Source organism: Triticum dicoccoides, chromosome 3B (assembly GCF_002162155.2).
Source record: "Triticum dicoccoides isolate Atlit2015 ecotype Zavitan chromosome 3B, WEW_v2.0, whole genome shotgun sequence".
NCBI classification, from domain to species: Eukaryota; Viridiplantae; Streptophyta; class Magnoliopsida; order Poales; family Poaceae; genus Triticum; species Triticum dicoccoides.
The window spans coordinates 646,470,175-646,480,702 of record NC_041385.1 but is presented as its reverse complement, the minus strand read 5'-3'; the positions used below and the strand labels follow the sequence as shown (position 1 = coordinate 646,480,702).

At 40.6% G+C, this 10,528-nt stretch overlaps 2 long non-coding RNA genes across 3 annotated transcripts; both read right to left on the bottom strand.

Moving 5' to 3' along the window:
• Positions 1–6,490: 6,490 nt before the first annotated feature.
• LOC119281721 lies at positions 6,491–8,902 on the bottom strand. Of its 2 annotated transcripts, XR_005138519.1 has the most exons (3): positions 8,541–8,902; positions 6,871–6,947; positions 6,491–6,726 (listed from the first exon to the last, which is right to left on the bottom strand). It is a non-coding gene; the product is annotated as an uncharacterized LOC119281721 (long non-coding RNA). The 2 variants fall into 2 exon arrangements; XR_005138518.1 differs by having other exon boundaries at positions 6,871–8,902.
• A 316-nt stretch (positions 8,903–9,218) lies between these two features.
• On the bottom strand, positions 9,219–10,522 carry LOC119281720. The gene is made up of 3 exons (XR_005138517.1): positions 10,137–10,522; positions 9,750–9,827; positions 9,219–9,640 (listed from the first exon to the last, which is right to left on the bottom strand). It is a non-coding gene; the product is annotated as an uncharacterized LOC119281720 (long non-coding RNA).
• Positions 10,523–10,528: the final 6 nt, after the last annotated feature.

The following is a 10,528-nucleotide window of genomic DNA, read 5'->3' as shown; positions in this document are numbered from 1 at the left end:
ATAATTGATGGAATTTTCCCAATAGAATTTATGCTATGAACTTGAGGTTGTTTCCTCGGAAAATGAATCGTGTGCTCATTTCCATTAACATGAAAGGTGACATTGCCTTTGTTGCAATCAATAACAGCACCTGTAGTATTTAAAAAGGGTCTACCAAGGATAATCGACATACTGTCGTCCTCAGGAATATCAAGAATGACAAAGTTTGTTAAGATAGTAACATTCACAACAACAACAGGCACGTCCTCACAAATGCCAATAGGTATAGCAGTTGATTTGTCAGCCATTTGCAAAGATATCTCAGTAGATGTCAACTTACTTAATTCAAGTCTACAGTACAAGGAAAGAGGCATAACACTAACACCGGATCCTAAATCACATCAGGCAGTTTTAATATAATTTCTTTTTATGGGGCAAGGTATAGTGGGTAATCCGGGATCACCAAGTTTCTTAGGTATTCCACCCTTAAAGGTATAGTTATCAAGCGCAGTGGAGATTTCAGCTTCAGGTATTTTCCTCTTATTAGTGATGATATCTTTCATGTATTTAGCATAAGGGTTTGTTTTAAGCATATCAGTTAAGCGCATGCATAAGAAAATAGGTCTAATCATTTCAGCAAAGCGCTCAAAGTCCTCATCATCCTTTGTCTTGGATGGTTTAGGAGGAAAGGGCACGGGTTTCTGAACCCATGGTTCTCTTTCTCTACCATGCTTCCTAGCAACAAAATCTCTCTTATCAAAACGTTGATTTCTTTGTTGTGGGTTATCAAGATCAACAACAGGTTCAATTTCTATATCATTGGTGTTACTAGGTTGAGCATCTACATGAACATCATTATTAGCATTATTATCGGGTTCATGTTCATCACCCGATTGTGTTTCAGCATTAGAGATAGAAGTATCATTAGGATTCTCAGGTGTTTCTACATTAGGTTCACTAGAAGCATGCAAAGTCCTATCACTTTTCTTTTTCTTCTTCTTAGAAGAACTAGGAGCATCTAGATTATTATTCTGAGAATCTTGTTCAATCCTCTTAGGGTGGCCTTCAGGATACAAAGGTTCCTGAGTCATTTTACCAGTTCTAGTAGCCACTCTAATTGCAAAATCATGTTTATTATTTAGTTCATCTAGCAATTCATTCTGAGCCTTAAGTACTTGTTCAGCTTGAGTGGTAACCATAGAAGCATGTTTACTATGAGTTTAAGTTCACCCTTAACTCTAGACATATAATCACTCAAGCTTCCTATCATATAAGCATTATTTTTCAATTGTCTACTAACATAATCATTGAAATTTGCTTGTTTATCCATAAAATCATCAAATTCATCTAAGCATGGGCTAGCAAGTCTAGTAGACGGAATTTCAACTTTATCATATCTATAGAGAGAATTTACCTTTACTACCTGTGTCGGGTTATCAAGACAATGTGTTTCTTCAAGTCGTATATTAAGACCATGCATCTCTTCAACAGGAGGTAAATTCTTAATGTCTTCTGCTTTAATACCTTTTTCTTTCATTGATTTCTTTGCCTCTTGCATATCTTCAGGACTGAGAAATAGAACACCTCTCTTCTTCGGAGTAGGTTTAGGAATAGGCTCAGGAGTTGGCTTAATTGAGTCAGGAATTGCTTCAGGAATTGGCTCAGGAAGAGTCCAATTATTTTCATTTGTCAACATATTGTTCAATACTAATTCAGCTTCGTCGACTGTTCTTTCCCTGAAAACACAACCAACACAACTATCCAGGTGGTCCTTGGAAGCATCAGTTAGTCCATTATAAAAGATATCAAGTATTTCATTTTTCTTAAGAGGGTGCTCAGGCAAAGCATTAAGTAATCGTAGAAGCCTCCCCCAAGCTTGTGGGAGACTCTCTTCGTCGATTTTCACAAAATTGTATATTTCCCGCAAGGCAGCTTCTTTCTTATGAGCAGGGAAATATTTAACAGAGAAGTAATAAATCATATCCTGGGGACTACACACACAACTAGGATCAAGAGAATTAAACCAAGTTTTAGCATCACCCTTTAATGAGAACGGAAATATCTTAAGGATATAATAATAGCAAGACTTCTCATCATTAGTAAATAGGGTGGCTATATCATTCAACTTGGTAAGATGTGTCATAACAGTTTCAGATTCATTGCCATAAAAAGGATCGGATTCAACTAAAGTAATAATCTCAGGATCAACAGAGAATTCATAATCCTTATCAGTAACAAAGATAGGTGAAGTGGCGAAAGCAGGGTCATGTTTCATTCTAGCATTCAGAGTCTTTTGTTTCAGCTTAGCTAATAGTTTCTTAAGATCTGATCTATCATTGCAAGCAAGAAAATCTCTAGCGGTTTCTTCATCCATAACATAACCCTCAGAAACAATAGGTAATTCATAATCAGGGGGAGAACTTTCATCATCACTATCATCAATAATAGCATCTTCAATAATTTCATTCTCCCTAACCCTAGCAAGTTGTTCATCAAGATATTCACCTAATGGCATAGTAGTATCAATCATAGAAGTAGGTTCATCATAAGTATCATGCATAGCAGAAGTGGCATCATCAATAACATGCGACATATCAGAATTCATAGCAGTAGCAGGTTTAGGTGTCGCAAGCTTACTCATAACAGAAGGAGAATCTAGTGCAGAGCTAGATGGCAGTTCCTTACCTTCCCTCGCAGTTGAGGGATAAATTTTAGTTCTTTGATCTTTCAAGTTCTTCATAGTGATCAGCAGATATAAATCCCAAGTGACTCAAAGAATAGAGCTATGCTCCCCGGCAACGGCGCCAGAAATTAGTCTTGATAACCCACAAGTGTAGGGGATCGCAACAACTTTCGAGGGTAGAGTATTCAACCCAAATTTATTGATTCAACACAAGGGGAGCCAAAGAATATTCTTAAGTATTAGCAGTTGAGTTGTCAATTCAACCACACCTGGATAACTTAGTATCTGCAGCAAAGTATTTAGTAGCAAAGTAGTATGATAGTAATGGTAACAGTGGCAAAAGTAAAGATAGCAGTATTGTAGTGATTGTAACAGTAGCATCGGAAAAGTAAATAAGTGAAGCACAATATATGAAAAGCTCGTAGGCATTGGATCAGTGATGGATAATTATGTCGGATGTGATTCCTCATGTAATAGCTATAACATAGGGTGACACAGAACTAGCTTCAATTCACCAATGTAATGTAGGCATGTATTCCGAATATAGTCATACGTGCTTATGGAAAAGAACTTGCATGACATCTTTTGTCCTACCCTCCCATGGCAGCAGGGTCCTAATGGAAACTAAGGGGTATTAAGGCCTCCTTTTAATAGAGTATCGGACCAAAGCATTAACACATAGTGAATACATGAACTCCTCAAACTACGGTCATCACCGAGAAGTATCCCGATTATTGTCACTTCGGGGTTGTCGGATCATAACACATAATAGGTGACTATAGACTTGCCAGATAGGATCAAGAACTCACTTATATTCATGAAAACACAATAGGTTCAGATCTGAAATCATGGCACTCGGGCCCTAGTGACAAGCATTAAGCATAGCAAATCATTACAACATCAATCTCAGAACATAGGGGATACTAGGGATCAAACCCTAACAAAACTAACTTGATTACATGGTAAATCTCATCCAACCCATCACCGTCCAGCAAGCCAACGATGGAATTACTCACGCACGGCAGTGAGCATCCTGAAATTGGTGATGGAGGATGGTTGATGATGACGATGGCGACGAATTCCCCTCTCCGGAGCCCCGAACGGAATCCAGATCAGCCCTCCCGAGAGAGATTAGGGCTTGGCGGCAGCTCCATACCGTAAAACGCGATGAGACTTCCTCTCTGATTTTTCTCTCTGTGAAACGGAATATATAGAGTTGGAGTTGAGGTCGGCGGAGCTGCAGGGGGCCCACGAGATAGGAGGGCGCACCCAGGGGGAGGGCGCGCCCCCACCCTTGTGGACAGGGTGTGGGCCCCCTGGCCTTCATCTTTTGCCAGTATTTTTTATATTTTCCGAAACTTATCTCCGTGGATTTTCAGGTCATTCCGAGAACTTTTGTTTCTACACAAAAATAACACCATGGCAGTTCTGCTGAAAACAGCGTCAGTTCGGGTTAGTTTCATTCAAATCATGCAAATTAGAGTCCAAAACAAGGGCAAAAGTGTTTGGAAAAGTAAATACGTTGGAGACGTATTAGGCACAGGTAGCTAATCCGCTCTTCCTCCTTTTGTTCTTCGCTCTCCTTGTCATCTTTTTCATCCAATGAGCTCATAGTTTCATTAATTTCTTCTTCCATAGACTCCTGCAAAATATTAGTCTCTTCTTGGCAGCGGAGACTTCCTCAATAAATGCATCAATATCGGAATTGAATTCATAATTCTCATAGCAATATTTAAGTATAGCAAAATTTTCAGGTCTATAAACTGAATCATCAAAATCTTCAAACTCTTTAAACAAAGATTCAAATTCATAAGCACCCATAAAAGCAACGAATTCTTCTATTTGTTCCATATTATAGTAATCATAGATACCATTAGCATAAGAAGCCAAGGTTTTATCATCATTGAATTTGCATGAAAAGGAAAGGTGTGGAGCCTTCATCCTAGAGCAACAAGTATAATCATATCTCAAGCATAGTTGACGAGCATACCAATGCAACATATGAATTTGATCCCATAATAGTTTCCCTTTTTGAGTCAAGCAATAATCCCTAAAGTATTCACGTTGATCCAACGTGTCTCCCATAACATAATTGAATGGGGTTTTCTCAGGATTATCAAAGTAGTACATAATATCTTTCACATAATGAGCATCGAGGGTTTTAGGAGGTTCCCCATCTCCATGAGTAGCAAGTACACCTAATTTTTTTTGGTATTTCATGTTCCATATCCATAACTAAAGATACAGAACAACTTAGAACAGCAAATAAAAATTACTTAGTGATAAAGCAAACAAGCACACACGAGAATATTCACCCTACGCTATGACTCCCCGGCAACAACGCCAGAAAAAGCTCTTGATAACCCACAAATATAGGGGATCAATTGTAGCCTCTTTCGATAAGTAAGAGTGTCGAACCCAACGAGGAGCTAAAGGTAGAACAAATATTCCCTCAGTTCTATTGACCATCGATACAACTCTACGCACGCTTGACGTTCGCTTTACCTAGAACAAGTATGAAACTAGAAGTACTTTGTAGGTGTTGTTGGATAGAATTGCAAGATAATTAAAGGCACGTAAATATAAACTAGGGGTTGTTTAGATAAAGAAGCAATAAAGTAAATATAGCGAGTGTGGAAAAGTGGTGGTAGGAGTTATGAAATTGTACCTAAGCAATTAACTACTTTACTAGACCGACAGCAAGTTTTATGTGGGAGAGGCATAAGCTAACATACTTTCTCTTCTTGGATCATATGCATTTATGATTGGAACTCTAGCAAGCATCCGCAACTACTAAAGATCATTAAGGTAAAACCCAACCATAGCATTAAAGCATCAACTCCCCTTTATCCCGTACACCATAACCCCCTTACTCAGGTTTATGCTTCTGTCACTCAAGCAACCCACTATAAGCAAGTCATGAACATATTGCAACACCCTACAGCGGGAATCCCTCACTCTTGCACGACACGGAGGGCACAATAGGACAGCAACATAACCACAAGCAAATTAAACCAATCATAACAATTCATCAATCACCGATAGGACAACGAAAATCTACTCAGACATCATAAGATAGCCATACATCATTGGGAAATAATATATAGCATTGAGTACCATTTTTAAGTAGAGATTACAGCGGGTAAAAGAGGGGTTACACTGCTGCATAGAAGAGGAAAGAGTTGGTGATAAAGGCGGTGAAGTTGTTGGTGTAGATCACAGTGATGATGATGGCCCCGGCGGCGTTCGAACGCCACCGAAAGCAAAGCGGAGAGAGCCCCCCTTCTTCTTCTTCTTCTTGTTCCTTGACCTTCTCCCTAGATGGGAGAAGGGTTTCCCCTATGGTCCATGGTCTCCATGGCGTGGGAGGGGTGAGAGCCCCTCCGAGATTGAATCTGTCTCTCTGTCTCTCTCTGTTTCTGCATTTTTTTTATTCTGCCCTTTCACCGTTTCTTATATATTCGGAGATCCGTAACTCCGATTGAATTGAAACCTTCGCCCAGATTTTTCTTCGAAAAATAGCTTTCTTGCGGCCAAAAAAGAGCAGCAACCGCCTTACAGGGTTCCCACGAGGGTCAGGGGTGCACCTGCCCCCCCCAGGGCGCGCCCCCTGCCTCGTGACCCCCTCGGGCACCGTCTCGCGTTGATTCTTCTTCCCAAATATCACAAATATTCCAAAAATATTCTTCGTCCGTTTTTATCCCGTTTGGACTCTGTTTGATATGGGGTTTCTGCGAAACATAAAACATGCAACAAACAGGAACTGGCACTGGGCACTGGATCAATATGTTAGTCCCAAAAATAATATAAAAAGTTGCCAAAAGTATATGAAAGTTAAATAATATTGACATGGAACATCAAAAATTATAGATATGAAGAAGACGTATCACTATTGTCCTAGAGTGAATATACAACTTCAGATTAAAGATTAATTACTGAGCGATTAGCTAAATCACCTACTTGGTGAGCGATTAGCTAAATTAGTTACAAAGTAGTACTTGCAATCTTCGTCCATGAGCCACAAACTAATGCTTGTTCAAAATTCATGGTTCCTCCTCTGACTTCTGCATTTTTACAAACAGAACAAAATCATATGGCATCTCCATGTTACTTGTAGTAAGCAAAATAACAAAAATTGCAAAAAAAAAGAGATTTCTAGAAAATAAATATATATGCAGTGCAGAAGCAGAGGAACCAAGATTGCTGACCTGTGGATCTTTGCTGTTGTGACTTTCACGAGCTCGCGTGCATTCCTTCTTCCTCCTACTTCATTGCTGTAATTGTCCTAAACAAAGGGATGCGTACCCAACCACTCAGTCTAGTAAGATACAATAGCTTGGAAATACAGAACTAAATATATGTAAGGAAAGGGAAAACCACCCAAAGGCAGATGTACAGATGTAGCATGTTAACTCAATAGGAGCCAAAAAGTATACTAAAGTATTATGATTAGGAAGCACTACAGGCTAAAAAGTTTAAGCATTTACAGTAATATATCCACCGGCGAGCACCGCACCGCCACCCAATGGACCGTCGCCAGTGCCCTCACGCTGCTGCCCCATGGGCTCTTTTCGCTCAGAGAGAGGAGGAAAAGGCCATCAACTATGGAACGGGGACTACCAACTGAGACATTAGGAGTTATGTTTTTATTGGAACAAAATACTGTTGTAGGCCATCAATGAAGCACTATCAGTTTGAAATAGGAAGCAAAAGTGGACATGTTTTGGTTCCATTGATGAATATCACAAATTGGACTCTCCACATGGAGAAAAAGGTATCAAATGACTACTAAAGATACATATATTCATACATTCGATTATTCTCATCTAAGGGATATGAAATGTAAGTAACACTGTACCTGGGCATGGTACTCAAGATGTTTCTCTAATTTTTCTATATTACAACATGTACAATTTAAAGAGAGGCACTAATGACTACATTTTCCCCAACCATCAAAGTAATTGTCTGTGCACGGTGTAGATTTTGTCATTGTTTGTTACAAATATTATCACATCAGAGCTGCAGAACCCATTTCAATCTTAGATCAATAACAAAGAGATCAAACTTTAAACCTTTGAGAGGTGGTTAGCAATTCCATGGAACATCAACTTAGCGATTCCGTTTAGTCCGGTAAGTCACCAACAGATTTAGCTATGCAAAGGAGGGAGCTCGGACATAGATCAAGCAGGAGTGTGGATGCCTAAGTATTGAATTGAATTACTCCCGGGATTAGGAGGTGAAAGAACTCAGTCATATACTATATGTCCTAGAACTACATTAACACCTAAGGATATGGATACGCGGAGCCACCTTTCCCTACTTGCAGTAGAATAGACAATATAATCAACTCTACATCGAAGGCGCCGACATGCGGCTTGACGGTAGAAGACTTTCCATAAAAATATTCATGTAGACATCATGCACCAAGGTAGGAAATCGAAAGTCTCTAAAAAGTATAGCAGATCAGAACTGTAGTGCCCTCTTCTTCCCAATGAATAATCAAGCTAGGGGTTCCATAGCACATTCAAAGAAGTGAATTAGCAACTCTCCTATCTGTTGTTAATTCTGAGAAATGCATTGCACCGCCTAACTTTTTGTTTTGTGGCATGCTTGACCAATGAGCTTCTAGCTAGATGGCAAAACCATGTATATATATATATATATGTGTGTGTGTGTATGTGTATGTGAAGTTGACCAAAAATGCAGATAAGGACATTAGTTTTTGGGGAAGAACCAGAGAGATGTATGTAATAAATGACACAGTGACAAAATTTTCGGCTTAAAATAAATCAGAACATACAATTCATAGACCTAGAGGATCAGAATTCGTTCAGTGAAGTGCCCACAGATGAAAAAAGCACAATGTTTAGAAATGTACCTCCAGTACTAGATCAGTCTTCCCTTAAGACTAAATTATAAATAATTTCTCTGCAAATAGACATGTACTAAGAGAGATCAGTGCAACCCACAAAATCAAATAAGAGAAGCAGATGGGTCTGGGTGCATAAGGTAAGAGTCGAGTTGCCACCGCTACTGATGGGTGGCATGGAGACGACAGCCGTCGCGGCACACACTGGTGGCGAAGAGGCCATCAAGGAAGGTAGCAGCATGTGCGACCATGAGGGGCGTGTAGGAGGTGTGATCTAAGAGAGCACGACATAGCCTGCGGCATACTCGAGAAAATGAAGGCCCTGAAACGTGTTAGGAGAAAGAGAGTGTCAAAATTCGCTAGGCACACAGTATTCCTAAGTACAAATGTTTTGCTAAAACTAAACCTTAATCATCTTCTGATTATTTTCTTGCATTTTTAATATGAATTCATATTTCCTATTTCTTAAAGGCATTGTCTAGAAAAAATAAAAAGGAAAAGTAAAGGACAAGAGCAAGCTATCTCTTCAAGTATGTTGATTCGGTGACCAAGCACCACACAAAAAGCACTACAACTGAATCGATGCTTCCATAAAAAAAACTTTAACAGGGCCAACATTAGTTGAGAACCAGTTCGAAGAAACTACAAGGTTATGAGACATTATGACAACAAATGAGAACCGAATAAATAGATCATATATATAGATCAAGTATGAAGCGTACTAATTTATATGTAAGAATGGATTTACTCTAGAAAATTGCGAGGAATTAATCAGCATGTCAAAAGAGAATTAGAGGAGTAAATCACAAAGCTTGTTTCAGCCATTGGAGGAAGAAGTCTGTTACTTATCATCAAAGAAGCATGTTCAACGCACGGCCAGCGGTATGTATGCCTGGACAGCATGTCGTAGCTGTGCACCAAGTGCTACCTGGACGCGGAGGCGCCGATGTTGCCCCCCATGGCCTCCACCTCCCGCGTGATCTGCAAGTGGCTCCGGTGCCCCGTGTCCTTGAACACCAACTTCTACAGGAGGTGCGTCACGCGGGAAGACCCCATCAACTCGTTGACCAAGCCCGACGCTGCGAACACCCCCACGAATGCCGAGGGACCTAGAAAGCCACCACAAGGAGTGTTAATTCAGAGTGACAACGCCGTAGCAGACGATGCTATGAACCTATAATATGAAGGAGGTGGAGGTGAGGTAGTAACATGACGTACTCGAAGGCACGGGCGCCATTCAGTGGCGGAGCCAGGAATTTGCTCCTGGGTATTCTTGTAAAGAAATTGCAATGCAATCTAATAGGACAACAAATATGTGGTAAGATAACAACATCGATGAGTCAATGGCCATATATCGATAATAGTAGCAAAATACTATTATGGCAAGCTATTGTTCAAATATTCATCGCCCATTTTGTTCCTTAGTTGATTCTTCACATAGTTCATAGAAGAAAAATACCCTTTTAACATATTTTGACAAAACAATTCATCAGTACATCTACATCACAGGAATAATTACATCTAAATCACAAGAATAAGGTAGCAATCAGTGGCATGGACTTATAAAAAAGCTTGTGATTTGTCAAAAAACAAAGGAGAAATTACCTGAAGAAACTTGTTGTGGCTACAGTACTGGATGTGGATGGATCTTTTGGGGGCTTCGGGAGGCAGCCAGGCAGGACAATCGGAGCTGGGGTATCAGGACAACCGACACTCCCTTCCTCTCTCGCTAAGTGGCTACGCACGCGCCGGCGCCGCTCCTCGTTGCCCGCAACGCGACCACGCCCTGCCCTGCCCTGAAGTTCCGCAAGGCGGCGGCGGTGTCGTCCCACGGGTAGGGTGCCTCGAAGGTCGGTGGAGGCGAAAGACGGTGCGGCGGCCCGCTCCTCTCGGACATCGACGTCAGTTTACGTGGTCTGCCCAAAGGCGGCAGCGTATGGAACCCTAGCCCAGGGTTGGGACCCGAGAGGAAGAGCTGGAGGGGAAGGGGCATGGGT